This window comes from Lagenorhynchus albirostris, chromosome 3, assembly GCF_949774975.1.
Source record: "Lagenorhynchus albirostris chromosome 3, mLagAlb1.1, whole genome shotgun sequence".
Taxonomy (NCBI): domain Eukaryota; kingdom Metazoa; phylum Chordata; class Mammalia; order Artiodactyla; family Delphinidae; genus Lagenorhynchus; species Lagenorhynchus albirostris.
The window spans coordinates 52200807-52218142 of NC_083097.1; the positions used below are offsets into that span (position 1 = coordinate 52200807).

Below are 17336 nucleotides of genomic sequence, written 5' to 3' on the forward strand. Positions count from 1 at the left end.
AATCTAAGTTCCCTCACCTATAAAATGGAGGGGAATAGACACCAGATGACTTCTAAGGTCTACTTCCTGCATATTCAACCACTACTGAAAATTCTTAGATTCTGAAGTTTTAAAAGCTTATTTTCTTTAACTAGGCCAAACACTCTCCCTGAAACTAACACTTCTAATTTGCCTAGCAACATTTTCACAGTGTAAAATCTAGCCAGTGTCTGAATTATTAAAACTTCTGAATTTTTGGCATCTGAATTAATGTCTTGAATTTTTATATAAAATTTGATGAGTTTATACCTACCTCTTCTTATAGATATAGGCTTTTATAGAGAATAGACACCACATTTAATATGTAATCTAAAGTATACATATCATAGAGCCACTAAGTCAATGGACATTGAATATGGCTTATGACAGTTTATTGATGATAATGATGAAATGTATCACTACCGATGTAAGAGAAAAAAATAGCTTTTATTTATGTAGTGTGCTTTCGTGTCCATCATCTCATTTGGTGCCCACCCACAATAACCCTATGAGGTAGATAAGACAGAGCTTTATTTTCCATCTGATAGATCATGAACTATTGCACAGAGAGATTAAATGATTTTTCCAAGGTCACCAGCTAGTAAATGCTAATGCCTCTGCCAGAACTTTTCTGAAAGATGACAATATTGTCAAGAAAGAATTTATTGGCTAGGTTTCATTATTACAGAAGACAAAATAGAAATATCAGTTATCTATGAGGAAGCGTGGCTAGAAATCAGGTAAATGAAATAAAATGTCAAGAATGAAAAAGAAAAATTACATTGAAAATTATAAAAATATTTGAAGCCTATTTCTTCTTTATGTATTTATTTCTACATAAAGAAGTATAAACCTTTTGGAAAGAAATGGCATTTCTATTAATAGTTTGGTATGCTGTATAGCAGGAAATATGAAAAATATATTATATAAAGTTTTCTATAAGAAAGCAAAAACCCTCAGAGGGAGTTTCCCGAGGTAGAAGGAAGGGAAATTCAGCATCTGTTTTAAAGGAAAAATGGAAGAACAAGAAAATTCAAAGTAATTAAAAACTAAGAAAACTAAAACACTCTATGACTAATCTGATGGTTGACATAAATTTAATGGTATAAAAACAAAGGGATTGGACAATGAAAATAGGAGAGGAAACATTTTAAAATATGTTATTCTTTAGATCAGCATTTTTGAAGGATAATTGTAGTCAATTCCTAGAAAATAAATTTCTTTCCAAGGAAAGAAATTATGAGTTAAAGTATATTCAGAATTATTTTGGAAAATCCAGTTGAGATATATTATTTTCCAAATACTAATTAAACCAGATTTAGGTGAGATTTACTCAGTATTCTGATTATGATATGGCCATGATCGACAAATACAGATGATTTATTTTTACTTTGAAATAGGAATGATATGCTGCTTAACTAAAAAACAAAAAAACAAGGTTTTATGGAACATAGTTGGCATTTTAGAGCAGGGCATTTAGCCTCTTACTACAGCTCAAGTTATGCATAATACTCATGTATTGGCTATTTTTATGGCATGTTTGATGTTAAATAGTTTTTTTTTTTTTTTTATGGTACGCGGGCCTCTCACTGTTGTGGCCTCTCCCGTCACGGAGCACAGGCTCCGGACACGCAGGCTCAGCGGCCATGGCTCACGGGCCCAGCCGCTCCGTGGCATGTGGGATCCTCCCGGACTGGGGCACGAACCCGTGTCCCCTGCATCGGCAGGCGGACTCTCAACCACTGTGCCACCGGGGAAGCCCTAAACAGTTTTTTTAAAAAAACAAAATACTATAGAAAAAAATGTAAAGTTATAAGTGGGCTTAAATGAGTAGGAAAACAGCAGTTTCATTACCCAAAGAAAATATTCTTAGTTGAAGGCCTACATCAAAGGACAATAAGCAGCATTTAACCTTTTCTTGATTTAATATTGTTATGATTTAGAAAGAAGTGTGCATATTGTAATATGATTGAAACATTATTATTCATACCAGGGAAGATCTGAAGGGGAAGTGCATCAGAAGATGGTAATAAAGTTGGAAATTATTAGAGTGACTATTTGTCTCAGTTGGCTGGGACAGCCCTGGTTTTACATTTCTTGTCCCTGTGTAATTATTATTAAGGTCTGCTTTCACTCTCAGAAGTGTTCTACATTGGGTGATACACTGTATGGTCACCTTAGAAATGGTGGCAGCATGGTACATATTATCAGTGCATTTTAATTGTACTACTAATAATAGCTAACGCTTTTGAGTCCGCCCAGCGCTTGATGAGTATTGTCGCATGTAGTCCTCCCAATAATCTATGAGACAGTTAGTATTATAGTCCCCATTCTAGAGATGAGGAAGCTCAAGTTTATGTTTATGGCTATTCAGGAACTTGACCAAGGTTACGCAGTAGCCGTTTCTAATTCAAGCAGTCTTGTTTCAGAGGTCACAAAAATAATCACCATGCACCATTTATTTTCTCCATACTTTAAAAAAATTCATAAGACATCTGAAAATTTTAACTTTGATGGGCTACAAAATGTATAGGATAGAAAAAAATTTTTCAAGCATATAGTAGGGGGCAAAACTTCAAAATTTTAAAAAAGCTTTTCATAACTCAAGGCAGACTTCCCTGTGATTCATAAAGTATTACTGAAAATATGTCTGAAAGAAATATGCTATGGCAGGGATGATTCCATTCCCAATATATTACAAAATCCTTAATTTTAGTTCCTGTATGTACTGCCTCTTTTGAGCTCAAACGTCCCTTTCCCACACACTTGCCACCCTAACCTCTTGCCCTCTCTATCTAGGGGCTAAGATGGAAGTGAAAATAGGAAAGTCAATTCCTATTAAAAACACATGTTATAATGCATTTTGATCCACTTAATCTAATGCTTCTAGACTTTTTTTTTCAAATATAACTCTATTCTAGCCCAAATATTAAGTTTTCCCAAAGCTGCTGTGATAAAAACTTTGGTTTTAGGTAACCAATTATTTACTAGGTGGTAAGAACAAAAGAAAAGAAGAATGAGCACCCTAAACTTTTCCTTGCCCTCTGCTAACTTTGTCCGCACAATGCTTCTGCACAGCTGCTGGGCAGGCATGGGGAAATGACAGGGGAATCCTTTTTAAAACTCTGCTTTTTTCCCTGATGGCTGCTGTGTGCATTCCCTGGAATGCTTAAGGTCTTAAAGCTTTCCTTCAGGTATGTGGCTTATCTCCAGTAGCCCTTTCCAGAACCCAGCCATTGGGAAGGGGAATCCCTAAGAAGGAATTCCTACTTTCACAGAGAATTATTTAGAGAACCACAATGGGGAAGATTAAGCTATATTATCAACAAATATTTATTAGTTAACTCTCTAAGGTGGTCCTGGAATTCAGTTAATTATTATAGAATCACAATTAGGCAGCCTTGTTTAAAGTGGGGTTTTAGTTCTCCTTTTAATCACAATTGAAAGAAACGTTAAGTCCATATTAGTTCAACTGTAGGAGGATTTTCAAAGGAAACTAATCTGTAAAGCACAGAACAGAAATGCCTTGTATAAAAAGAACAAATGGAAGATTTAGCTATATCTGTATGTTCTGCTCATATGAGTTAGAACTAAGTAGTAAGTGATGAATAATTAAGATGAATCACTACTTTTGATTACTGAGTACCCTGATCATATAGCTGTCATTTCACCTTTCGGTATGAGCACGGATATAGAATTCCTGCTGAAGATACTTTACCAAGGGGCTATTAAAGAAATATTTGTCAAAATATGTAATTTTTTTTTATTGCTTTGGCGGAGCCACACAGTTTGGGGGATCTTAGCTCTCCAACCAGGGATCCAACGTGGCTCCCACAGTGGAAGTGCTGAGTCCTAACCACTGGACCGCCAGGGAACGCCCTCAAATAGGTAATATTGATAAGTGTATCCTGGATTCCATCCTCTTAAGGTCAGTGTTTCAGGGTTCATTCTTACAGTATAAGTAGGACTTATTTAACAATCAAATGAGGGGCACTTTACTGTCTATACTATACACTCTACTGTCTGCAGATGGCCCCAAAAAATGAAACCACATTCCCCTCTCCTACCTACTCAACATCAGCATATGCTATCTCTATATTCCCTCCCACCAAAAGCTGCTTTGGGGAAACAATCTGATGAAGTGGTATAAATGACTAATAAGGCTTAAAATATTACCTTTCCCAGGATTACGGCTTTGTGCTAGAGAAATAAACCACTCAAAGGGTTTATTGTGTGGTTTATTTTTTATTTATGGTTTGCCACTCTAGTGGCAAAATTTCAGATGAATTGGAGGAGGGGTTTTTCGTTATAGGTACTTTTCTAGCCTAAATGGTAATCGGCAGATAGGTCGTAGTAGGAGTCTAAGTTAAAAAAAAAAAAAAAAAAAAAAGGCTGGGGGCCAGGGCAGGTTCTAGCCTAGCAACTGGTCCAGTCCTATTTATTTAGGTTTGGGAGTGGGGCGGGGAATGGGAGGTTAGGTTTACTTGAATCTATGATGCCACATTTAAAGGGGTCTTGAATCAACCTGAGATTAAATGCAACATTGGAATTTCACCATCCATCTGGTCTCCCGCTGGTGTGGGAGACTCTGCTTTACGAGAGAGAGATATACCACTGATTCTGGTCAAACTCAAAGCAGTTTTTGAAAGTGGGGTAGGAAATCTTTCTTGTGTCGATTAAAAATAGTTTATATGCTTTTATACAATTGCCAAGATTCATATTCACATAAAATGGATAACTAGCTTACTAGTATACCTGGCTGCCGTTTCTTCTAACTTCCAGCTTAATGCTTTTACGTCTAGTTCAGCACTGAATAAGCCTGAACACTTTGTACTGTCTGTGAACCTTCAACTTCTGCTCTAGGCTAAGGCACTACCTGCGTTAATTCTACCAGTGCTGAAGTAGTTAAAAGCTCCCACCCCTAACAGAATGTCTTGAATATCTTTGGAGTTATTTCAAGTGTTTATCACTAGCGTACAATTTACTTTGGTAAATAATTCTTTGATGGACTTTATCAACTCCTTCCTTTGGATGCAAGCCAAAAATCATCTGTAGGGCATACAGCTCTTTATTCAAACTTGGTAATAAATAATTATCTTTGGAACACAGACGGAAGAACTGAAGCAGTGACTTCAGGGACACAGAGACTAATTACCGTCATTGTACACGGTTAAGTACAGCAGAGACTGGGGGCGGGGAATGGTTTGTTTCGTTATCTACTGCGCTCCTTCTCGGGGTAAAACAATGCCGTCTTGTCTGTTAACATATTTAAAGCGGTAACTGCAAAAACTGCAATGTTATGGTTGAGGCGTTTTATGCCATATGTGTTGATAGGAATGCCTAAGCAGCTCTCTCCGCAATAAACGCAAACCCTGCCAGGCTGAGTTTCACTAGGGCCAGCGTAATTCAACGACTGCATCACCGAAACCGCCGGGGTTGGAAGCCTACGTTGCGTTCGGAGTGTATACAATGTTTCCTCTAACAAAGGCACTATCTCGAGGCAATTTCGCGGGCCATTTCCCCCCTCCCAGTGCCAGCTTTGTCTCCCCGCCGGTGTGAGGTTGAGACTTGGAGGAGCCTCAGCTGCGTTGCTGTCCGAGAAAGCTCGGAGCAAGGGCTGGCGTGGGAAGCTCCACCGCGCTGCCGCTGTGGTTTCTTGCAAACTGAGCGTGCCATTAGAGGAAGTTGGAGTGCTGCAGTTGAAAGAGATACCTGCAGCCTTAAAATCGGTTTGGACATGAACCCTTCGCACCGATTACTGTCGTACAAAGAAACTCAATCGGCTGGGGTGGAGGAGGCTTGGGGACTCTCGGTCTCCCAGGCTGGGCGGGGGCAGCCGGGGTCGGCTTCATCCGAGTCCCCCACCTTGGGCAGCCGGGAAGCCGCAGGAAGGCCTCCCAGGCCTGGGCCTGAGCGGGCCTCATGCCGCGCTTCGCAAGCGAACCCCCAGCCGCCGACGACCCCACCCCCCGGTCCCCGGCCCACGGCCCCGGCCCGCAGCCCCCCCTACCCCCACCCTGCCGACGTCGGCCCGCACCGCCCCCGCGCGCGGTGACTGGCTCGCGCCGGCCTCCAGCCCCACTGTTGGCGGTTGGGGCGAAGCCCGCGGGAGGCCGCCCCGCCCTCGCCCCCGCCCCCGCCGCGGAGCCGCCGCCGCGCGCAGTCTCTTCCCCCCTCGCCGCCGGGGCGGTGGCGCTGTTGCCGCCGCGGCCTGTGAGGCAGTAACTCCCCTCCGCCCCAGCCCCCTTCCTCCTCCTTTCTCTCCTCTCCCTCCCTCCCCTCCCCGCCCCTCGCACTCTCTCGCTCGAGTGAATGTGGCGCGGTGGCGCGGGACGCAGCCTCGGCCCCTGCCGCGGCCCCGCGAGCTCGTGAGGAGACGAAGCTGCCGCCTGCCCCCACCCCCTGCGCTTCCCGGGGGAGCCGCCGCCGCCGGGGAAGAAGAACGAGGAGGGGAGCGAGGGGACGGCGGCGGGGAAACGGGAGAGGGAGGAGAAGAGGGCTCGAGGGCGAGAAGGGAAAGCGGGGAGGGACGGACGGAAGGACGGACGGCCCGACGGACGGCCCGGGGAGGGGGCCGCCATCGAGCCTGTCCGGCCCCTCGGCTCTAGCTCGGGGCGGCCGCGGCGGCGGCGCAGGCGAAGGGAGCGGCAGGCGCTATCGAGACAATAACCCCGCCGCCCGGCTCCGGGGGCGGCGGCGAGAAGGAGGTGGCGGCCTAGCGCGGCCGAGGCTCGCCCAGCGCACCGGCGGCGTCTTCGCCCCCCGCCGGCCAGGTTCTGCCGCCGTCGGGTGTCGGGGCGCGCGGGTCGCCCGGAGTCCCAGGTTCGCAGCTGACGTCCCCTGCCCTCCCCCTCCCCGGCGCGCGTGGAGCTGGTTTTCCGGGTTCCTCTGGACCGAGTTGGATCCTGCTGCTCGCCACGGCAGGAAGTGAGTTTCGCACGGTAATTCCGGGCGGTGTCACGAGTGAAAAGTTTTTGTTTTTCGGCGGAGATCCTAGTTGGGTCTGGGAAACTCCTGCAGAACTCGAGACCAGGAAACCAGTCCGCGTCCCAGCCCCCACCAAAGCCACCTACTCTTCCTACTGCGGGAGGCCTCTTCACATCCGCTCTCACCAGAGAGAGAAATTCGGCTGGATCCGAAGTGACTAATGAAGGGAAGGAAATCATGTCAGGCGAAGCCTTGAAAAAGCGGCCCTGAGACACTGCCCGACCGAAAGGTAATTTTCACAAGTGTCTACGAGTCACAAAGCTCCCGGGCCAGGAAAGTGAGGGAACTTTAGCGTTTTTCACTTTTTCTGAAGTTCACCTAGATTCTCCCCTTCTGATGTCGAACTGGATAGTGTTTTGGGTGCTGAATAGTAGAACTGATTTTATTCCTTCTTCTACCATCTGGACTCTGGTTATTTTAGAAGAGGTTGTAAGAGTGCGGTGGGTCGAAAAGTTTTCAGCAATCCGAGGAAGGAGTGCCTTTGTTCGGCACAAGGTCCAGAAGTTTTAGTTTCCCGGAACATATACGATGTATATTTCTGATTTATTAAGTTGCTGAATCCGGCAGCTTATTGTTTTGGAAGAAAGTTAGGTCACTGCGGGGAGGGATTTGCTGCTGCTGAGATGGCTGCCACATTTGTTTATACTGTTACCGATTACTTGGCTTTTGTGTTTAATTGTATATCGAGATTTTTTTAGTACCAACCTTTATGGGTATATTTCATTTGGATCTTATAAGCCAAAAACTTTGCCATTCTTAGTCGTTTTCCTAGGTAGGTAATACATTTCTTCAATAACTTGTTCCTTTCAGACATTTAGAACTTGATAATACTTGTTGGGTTAATTAATTGAAAGCAACTGTCGTCTAGGTTTTTCTTGTTACTGACTTAGTAGAAAGAAAAAGGAGGGAGTAAGTATTATGGACAAAGAGAGTTATAATTAAAAAACAAACGTGAACACCTGTAAGTGGTTTGGCTTGTTAGGACTTCTGTGCAGTTCAGAACAGAAGATACAGGAAGGCAAGTAAAACGCTTAAAACAATTTTCATGGGCATCATCACGTTGATTGTGATAAACAGCTGTGCTTTTTGAATAGTACAGTATTTACATTTTTGTGTTGGCCCAAGTGTTGGCCGGTTCTGCCGCCTAGAAAGTGATGAGTATCTGCCTTGGGGGCAGGGATTAGTGAAGCAGGGGGGACATTCCACCAGTCAGTTATAGATGTAAACACTTCTGAACCAGTCCGTAGTCTGTATAGATGAAACTAGTTTTGGTCGCAGCAAACACAAACGGTTTCTTCAGTGGTGTTTTAATGTGTGTCTTTTTAAGGTTGTTTTTTCCCCCAATACTTTTGTGGTAAAGGGAGGTGAAAGATAGTACTGTGCTTTTAAATAAATATGGTATTTTGTTGGTAGGTGTATCTTAAATATAAACTGATGTTTATTTGCCCATGCTACCTCAAGGAAAAATAGGTGGCTTTCTTTAGTTCAAAGACGAGAAAAGGTAGGTCTTAAAGGACAGGATCAAATTATTTCACAAGTATATTTCAGAATGGGAATCTTTTAAGTCTTACCCTGTACTGTTCTGAATTTTTCCGTAGAGCTTAGTCTCTGGAGCTCCTTTTTAAAATTTTTTAAATTTTTTTAAATTGTTGGTAAGATTTGTGACCCATCAGGTAATTCCTGTTAGGTTAAAGTGGCTTTATCCAGAAATTTAAAGCGTATAACTAATCTACTTTATGATTTTGGGACGTATCATTAGGCAACAAAAGAGGTTATTATTCTTGGGCATCTGAAAGAGGGGAACAAAATAAATGGCATTGAACTTTGGTTTCCTTATATGGTTTATACTTGGCTTCCGAGCAGCAAAACCTTAATAGAGCAAGTCTTTTATAGAGAATTATCACTTTGTGAAAATGTTTCTCTGCATTAGTGAATTTTACTTATAAAAAGTATTATAGCCCTCGAAAATACCTACTTAAATAAATCCCTGTTTTTAAATATAGCTCTTGATTTTTTTTTTTCCTTGAGGGAGCAATAGTATGTTTAAATGCAGACAACACATTTTTAAAAGTGAGATGTTCACCTTTGTAGTTGCCTTTGAGTCCTTTTTTTCCCCTTAACAAGGCAAAATTTACTTTTCAGTTTACTTTAATTTTATTAGGTTAGCACTGAATTAACGTAATGAATTTTAGGTTTTATACTATTGTCAAACTATAAATATTTTTCAAAGTCTCGTTTAAAATGTGACAGTGAAAAGAGGTTTAAAAAAGATGATAATTAAAATATTTTAAAATGGCTTCAAATTTTGGATACTGTTAACATTGTGTGGGTTTTCTTAGATTAAATTGGCAAATCTAGAGTATGTCCAAGGTGTTTGCGCAAAATGCTCTCTTAATGGCACTGTTTATTGAAGGTACTTAAGAGTATTCCATAGTGATAAACTTAATCTTTCAACTAATTAATTCAAATATTATGTTATGAAGTCTGCCTGCTGTTTGAGAACAAACTATTACAAACTTCATGTATAAAAAGCTTACAGAGGTTCAAATATGGAAAGCAAATTTTTATTGCATTTTTTTTTATTAATGAAGTGATAATTATAGTTAGAGACATTTTGCATGTATCACTGGTAAATCTCTAAAATTCAGGTATTTTAGGAATATTGGTATTGAGCTCTTGGTAGTAAATGATACCTTTAAGAAACACATGAAAATTTCAGAAAATTAGGTGCATATTTGGGAATTTATTTTAAATAATTGCTTATAGATGACATGGTTTAGAGTATAAGCTGTTTTTCGCTTAGAAATAGATTATGGCAGTGTTTACAAAGTATTTGGGATTATGCAGATTTTAGTGATGTTGGATGGGAAAGTAATCTTTTTTTGTAATTGCTGCTTACCTAGATTCTCTTTAAACAGACTTTGTTGCTTACGTTTTTTTCCGTTGCTCATCCATTTCTCTGTCACATGTCTTGTTTTTATTCTGGGAACACCTGTGTTATAAAGTCCTAAAGATGCCTTTCTGTTTTCCTTTTAACATATATTGTACCCGTGTTTAGCTGTTAATAATAGATTATTCAGTTTTTTTTTTAATTAATTAGTTTATTTTTTGGCTGCGGTAGGTCTTCGTTGCTGCACACGCGCTTTCTCTAGTTGCCGTGGCTTCTCTTGTTGCGGAGCACGGGCTCTGGGCGCGTGGGCTTCAGTAGTTGTGGCGCACAGGCTCAGTAGTTTTGGCTCGTGGGCTCTAGAGCGCAGGCTTAGTTGTGGCTCGTGAGCTTAGTTGCTGCACGGCATGTGGGATCTTCCTGGACCAGGGCTCGAACCCGTGTCCCATGCGGATTCTTTTTTTTAAATTATTTTATTTATTTTTTATTTTTGGCTGCGCTGGGTCTTTGTTGCTCTGCGCGAGCTTTCTCTGGTTGCGGCAAGCAGGAGCTACTCTTCATTGTGGTGCGCGGGCTTCTCATTGCAGTGGCTTCTCTTGTCGCGGAGCTTGGGCTCTAGGCGAACGGGCTCAGTAGTTGTGGCGCATGGGCTTGGTTGCTCTGCGGCATGTGGGATCTTCCCGGGCCAGGGCTCGAACCCGTGTCCCCTGCATTGGCAGGTGGATTCTTAACTACTGTGCCACCAGGGAAGTCCCGATTATTCAGTTTTTAAATGCACACTGTTTGCCATGAAAAATGTGTATGTGGATTATGCTCGATAATATCTACTTTTGAATTGTCTAAGGAAATAAGCTCAGCACTAATGCCTTCTACTTTTCTGTGATTTACTCCCTATTATTTTTTGTTTATTTCTTGGTGCCTATCATCACTTGAAATGTACTACATCATTTTTCATATTTAACTTTTTCTGTCTTTATAAAAAAAGAAATCTAGCTGTTATTCAGCTTTCTCTTCTAATTCCTTTATCTTCCTATTTTTATAGTTAGCTTCATTTACTTCCCCTATTTTCTCCATGTTCAGTTCTTGCTTTTTAATTATATTTTGCCCTTCTCCTCTTTTTGAACTTTACTAGTCTATGCTTATCACTTAAAAAGTTGTTTAAAACAGTAGAAAATATTTATTTGCTCAGCTCCATTGAACTCTGAATATCCCTTTTCATTCCAACTCAGTTTACATGTATTAACCTAATACTCATCAGTGTATTTGTTTTTATTTATGTTTTGTTTCAATTCTTTTTTTTCTCTTTAATATCACCAGATTTACCTGTTAAGATAATATCATGGTGTTATGTATTCTTATATTAATTAACCCTCCCCCCAATACCTCCTTGCTTTATTATGCTTTCAGCCTCTTAAAACACACAAGCTTATACCTCTATACCTCCCTTCTCTATTTGTTCCTTTCCTTCCTGTCCTACCTCTCAAATTAGGTGTCTTCTCTGTCAGTGTCCCTAAATTTTTGAAATTGCCTTCTTTTGTCTGTTTTTATGAAAGAAACAGAGTGGAATTCTATCACTCACTTTATTCTTTTCACTTCAGATTTTGTTCCAGGTACCATTGGATTAAGGCCACGCCAGGCTTTATAATTGATAGTATGTGAGACAATAGGAAAGAATATCTAAAAATTAAGTTAATAAAAGAAGATTCTACTTATCTGGAGGTTATTTATCTACCTATGACTTTAGGTATATAGAGTGTGGTAGAAGAACTAGAAAATAATAAAAGAGACATTTAAGTAATCAAAATAGATGTAATAAAATCTGGGGACTTCATTCATAGGGACATCCTTATTCAGAGCCCATTTTTTTTGGTTTGTTTTTTTGTTTTTTTTGCGGTGCGCGGGCCTCTCACTGCCGCGGCCTCTCCCATTGCGGAGCACAGGCTCCGGACACACAGGCTCAGCGGCCATGGCTCACGGGCCCAGCCGCTCTGCGACATGTGGGATCTTACCGGACTGGGGCACGAACCCGTGTCCCCTGCATCGGCAGGCGGACTCGCAACCACTGCGCCACCAGAGAAGCCCGCCCATTTGTTTTTGGTTATACTGAGCTGTTTCCTGCCTTTTTGATGTACTAGAAGAGGTGAGGAAGCACACTGACAGCATCATGAAGCTAGAGCCTATGATATTGGGTGGGCCAAAATGTTCATTCAGGTTTTTCATAAGATGTTGCAGAAAAACCCAAACAAACTTCTTGGCCAACCCAATACAATGAGGGAATAGAAGAGTGGAAAAGAAGACTGAGTAACTTAGAAAACAGAGTAGTCTCACAACACGGGAAATATAGCCCATATTTTGTAATAAGTATAAATGGAAAGTAACCTTTAAAAATTGTATACAAATAAAAAGTTAAAAAAAAATAGAGTAGTCTCAGACAACCTGCTTTGCGGATGAGTGCCTTATACATTTTATTTGTCCTTAGGAGGATTCACTCTATTATAGCATAGTATAATTACAAGTAATAGTAACTAGCCCTAAGGCAGCTGTTCTCAAACTTTTTGGTCTTAGGATCACTTTACTCTCTTAAAATTTACTAAGAACCCCACAGAGCTTTAGTTTATGTGGGTTATATTTATTATATTTCCTGTATTACAAAATTTTAAAAATTAATTAAAAAATAATAAACCATTGCCTGTTAGTGTAACCCTCTTTTAATACAAATATTTTTTAAAAATTAAATTAGGTTTTTTTAAAAAAACCTGTTTTCCAAAACAAATCTTTAGCAAAGAGTGGCATTGTTATATGTATTTGGAAGTCTCTTGTGTTTGGTTGAATAGAGAACAGCTTGATTCTCATATCTGCTTCTGCATTCAATCTTGCAATATATTGTGTTGGTTGAAGTATATGAAGAAATCTTGTATTATACAGACACATGGTTGGAAAAGGAAGAGGTATTTTAGCCAACATTTGACAAGTGGTAGTTTTTTAAGAGAGCTGCAGTGTTGAATCTGAAACCATATCACTGAATTTTCCATTTCTTGTTATCTGAAAATCCGTGGTGTATCTTGCACTTTGAATGAATCTTTCACCTGTTTATGATTTCGTAACACCGTGTATTGGTTGTTTGGGAAATACAGGTTCATTGAGTTACACATTTTTTCCCCAAAGTTGACACATTTCATTATGCAGTAACAAAACCAAAAAAGTTGTTAATGTCACCAGTAATCTCATCAGAAGTCCTTAATACGAAGCTGTAAAGCTCAGGGTGGCAGATATAAGTTTTCCACAATTCTAAATTTTCACTTGGAAGCTCGAATATTAATCATTAGTAACAAATACTGTCAGTGTTTTTCCCTTGAAGTTACAGGCTTACTCGGTTTATTTTTGAGAAAATGTCTGCCAAATTCCTAAGTCTATATGACCATAATTTCTCATTCTCTCTTTAAGGTCAAAATGTTGTTCCATTAAAAAAAGGCTAATTTAGTTCACAACTCAAAGTAATTTACACAAGTGCTCTTCCTCAAGGTTGTTATTTCTCCACATAGAATATGAAGAAGACATGTATCGAAGAGTTGAGACTTAATAAAATTATTATTTTGGGAGGGGGATTCTCTGGCGGTCCAGTGGTTAGGACTCACTGCAGAGGGCCGGGGTTCGATCCCTGGTCAGGGAACTAGGATCTCGCAAGTCACGCGGCACGGCCAAATTAAAAAAAAAATTTTTTTTTTTATTGCTTCATTAAAGATATACTTGGGCTTCCCTGGTGGCACAGTGGTTGAGAGTCCGCCTGCCGATGCAGGGGACATGGGTTTGTGCCCCGGTCTGGGAAGATCCCACATGCTGCGGAGCGGCTAGGCCCGTGAGCCATGGCTGCTGAGCCTGCGCATCCGGAGCCTGTGCTCCGCGATGGGAGAGGCCACAACAGTGAGAGGCCCGCGTACCGCAAAAAAAAAAAAAAAAAGATATACTTAAGTGAAAGTGGCATTTGAAAAGAAATCTGGGAATATGTAATGGTGCTAGTCGAGCTTGATGTCACTGTGTGCTAAGATGCTAGTGATTTTACCCACCGTTGCTGTCAGTATAGTGGGAAAGGGCAAATGATGTTTTAATATTATGATGAAAATAGTATTGACCTTGAAAAGTCCTTGAAAGTCTCCCAGGACTTCCAGGGCCCATTGACCACACTTTGAGAACTTAGCTGGATGTTGGTATTTGTGGAGCTTTTGTTACTTGCTTTGATTTTTTTTTTTTTTTCTTTTCATTCTGGGAGAATCCTGAGGCTTGATTGTTTAGCTCATTAATTTGGTCTTCATTTCTTTTCAATTATTTCATTACTTTTTTGGGAAGGAAAATAGAATTTCTAAGAACTCTTGCTTTGCATTTTCATAGGAGTTGATTTTTATTTTTTGGTTGTATTTTTGGTCCACACATAAGCTCTTGAATCTCTGAGATATATATTACTTTTACATTGACTTCTGTTTGCTCTGTTAAAAATATAGGAAGTTTGTTCTTGTGCTTGGTATGTCCATCATGCTTTTGGTTTTTCCTCAAATGTTAGATTTTTCATTGTAAAGTTTTATATGATGGTCCAGACTGTACTGTATTGGTCATTTAAGTGTATTTCCCCAGCCCAAGTGAATCCCAGTTTTTCTGTCTTTGGTATATTTAGCTAATGGGTTTCTCCTTAGGGTAGCTTGTCCTCTTACACATATTTCTTGTCCCTCAGGAGATAATATTCCCCTGTTTCACAGTTATACTGTCCAAATGTCAGATCTCCCACAGTATTGAGAGCTGTGCTGGAGGCCTTAGCCATGCAGCTGTTCTACTATGGTTTTATTACCTGGCTGACTGCCCGGGACACATACTTCTTCCAATGGTTCTTGCTAAGAAAACTTATCCTTTTTGGAGATCCCACTTTATACTTGTCTTGTGTATCTGGTTCTTCAGATGTGTTTTGTTGTCATCCGCCCTCTCCACCACCACCCCCACCCCGCCCCAATCCACTTTTTATTCTCTACAAATTCCTTTCTGTTCTTATATGTAGATGTACCCCTCCTAGGTTTTTTAGTGCCACTATAGTTTTTTTTTTGTAATTTTTTTTTTCATATTTTAAAGTTTGGAACAATGACAGATACACAGGAAAGTTAGTAGCATAGTACAAAGAATTTTTTTTGTTCCTGAACCATTTGATAGTAAGCTGTCCACCTCTGATGCCTCATCACCCCCAGATACTTTAATGTTTATTTCCTACAAACAAGGGCATTCTCCTGCATAATAACATCATAACTATTAAATTAGGAAGTTAACAAGAATACATTACTAACATCTGAATCTGACAAATCGTCCCAATGTCTTTTAGATTAAAAGTAGTTTAGAATCATGTATTGCATTTCGTCGTCATGTCTCTTTAGTCTTCTTTAATCTGGAACAGTTTTTATCTTTACTTTCAGGGGACTGACTTGATACTTTGAAGATTATAGCTCTAGCTATTTTGTAGAATAACCCTTAATTTGCATTTCTCTGACATTTTAATTAGATTTTCATTATTAGATCTTTGGCAGGATTATCATGGAAGTGGTGTTGCATTCTTCTCCTGTATCTTATCAGGTGCCAGGCAATTTCAGTTGTCCCATTATTGATAGGAATTGGTTATGTGATTAAGGTTGTAAGTGCCAGACATTACCTATGTCAAGGTACTCCTTTCTCATTTGTAATTAATATTTTTGGGCTAGGTGTTGAAACTATGTAAATATTTTGTTCCTCATCAGATTTTTAATGTATTCCTTTATTTACATCTCTGTCTATTCATGATTACCTATTATATTCACTGAGTTATAATCTACTATCATTTATTTTGGTACTCAAATTGTTGTTGATTAGGCTAGTGGGAACCCCTTCCATCTGGTTTATTTTCTTTTTGACATACCTCTTCCTTCTTTGAGCACTTTTTTGTATCTAGCACAATATGCTGTTCCAGACTTACCTACAAACTTGCGCCAGTTATTTTTAGTGGAAAATGGTACTTAGAAGCCAGGATCGGGGCACTTCTTGTGCTCATTGCTCTTGGAGTGTTGCTGCACCTGGCCTTCTTAGTATGTAGAGGTAGGGGATATTTTTATGTGCGCACACGTACACATTCACATTTACATCTATATTTCTATAAATATAGAATGATTTTGCAGTGGTACTTCTGGTTCTAATCCAGCACCACAGAGTTCATTCTAGTGTTTTCCCTTTCCATATTTGTAACTTTTTTCTGATAGTGAGAACTAGTTTTGTTTCTGTACTTTTTTTTTGTTTTTTGGTGAGGGAGATGAGTTAAACATTTGATGAGACATTTTCAGCCAGAAGTCCCTGTAGTCCAGTTAATTTTTGACGTATTTCTAAAGGGATAAAATTCTAAAATGTAGCACGTGGTAAAATATACTTAGGTGAAATATTTCGTTCCTTAGTAATTCCAGGTTACTATATGAAAGGTGGATGGAATGAATCAGTACGTTTATGGTCTTATGTTGGATAGGTTCCTTATGGAGATAATGTTGGGGCTCTATTTTAGTATGAATGCAGTGATTTTGGTGCAATTGTATTTCTCCATATGAAGGCTTTATTGTTTATATAATCCCAAAGTTTGGAGCATGTATCTTATTTTCTTGATAATTGTGTCCTTGGAATTTCAAACCTTAGACCAATTCTAGAATGCTGTGGGCTGGGGTAAGAGAAAGTTGTGTCATTTGTATTAGGGCCGACACAAGAAACGTGTAATCTAAAAATGAATCTCCTTGCCGAGGCTATCACCCAGTCTAGAATAAGTTGGTTTGACTTCCCCCATCCCTGGAGATTTTGGAAGTGATTTTAGAGGCATATTGGGATATCTTTTTGTGGCTAGAATAGATTTACTCTCAGTCTTTTAGGAAAAGATAAGGATCCTGGTGGCAACAAACGGATTCTTTGGGTGCCCTGTTAATCTCTGGGTACTTGAAAAGATTTAGTTAATTGTCCTGGGGCTAGCTGAAGAATCTCAGAGACTTTGTATAGTAGATGCAGTTCGATGGGTCAGAGATACCGGATAGCAACATAATGCCCTGTATGCTCTTTCTTTTGAAAATTGTTCCCAAGCTAGAAACCCTGAGAGTCTATCTTCTTTATCTTTTTTGAACTTGGTTATTGAAATCAGTACCATTTCTATCAATTCTGTCTTTTAGGTATCTATAGAGTGACATACTTTAGGGTAGGCTTGGAGGGCTGGACAAGGTACAAGCACTGAGAGGCTTTTTTTAGGCAAAGGGCTAAAACAATTACCTTAATTTTTTTTTTTTTTTACTCGTTGTACAAATTCAAATACAGAAATTTATAATATAGAAGATGAAAATTCCCTATAATTCCACTTCCCAGAGATCCTCAGTGTGTTTTTTATTCTTCTGAAGACTTCTGTATGTATTCAAACATG

The 17336-nt window shown here is 40.0% G+C and overlaps 1 protein-coding gene across 8 annotated transcripts in view; it reads left to right on the forward strand.

Moving 5' to 3' along the window:
• Positions 1 to 6327: 6327 nt before the first annotated feature.
• Positions 6328 to 17336, forward strand: part of ERBIN (erbb2 interacting protein) — a 109754-nt gene continuing 98745 nt past the window's right edge. For all 8 annotated transcript variants that reach the window (XM_060143027.1, XM_060143026.1, XM_060143029.1 and 5 more), the window contains exon 1: positions 6328 to 7234. The gene's annotated coding sequence lies outside the window, so the exon portion shown is untranslated. The remainder of the gene's footprint in view (positions 7235 to 17336) is intronic.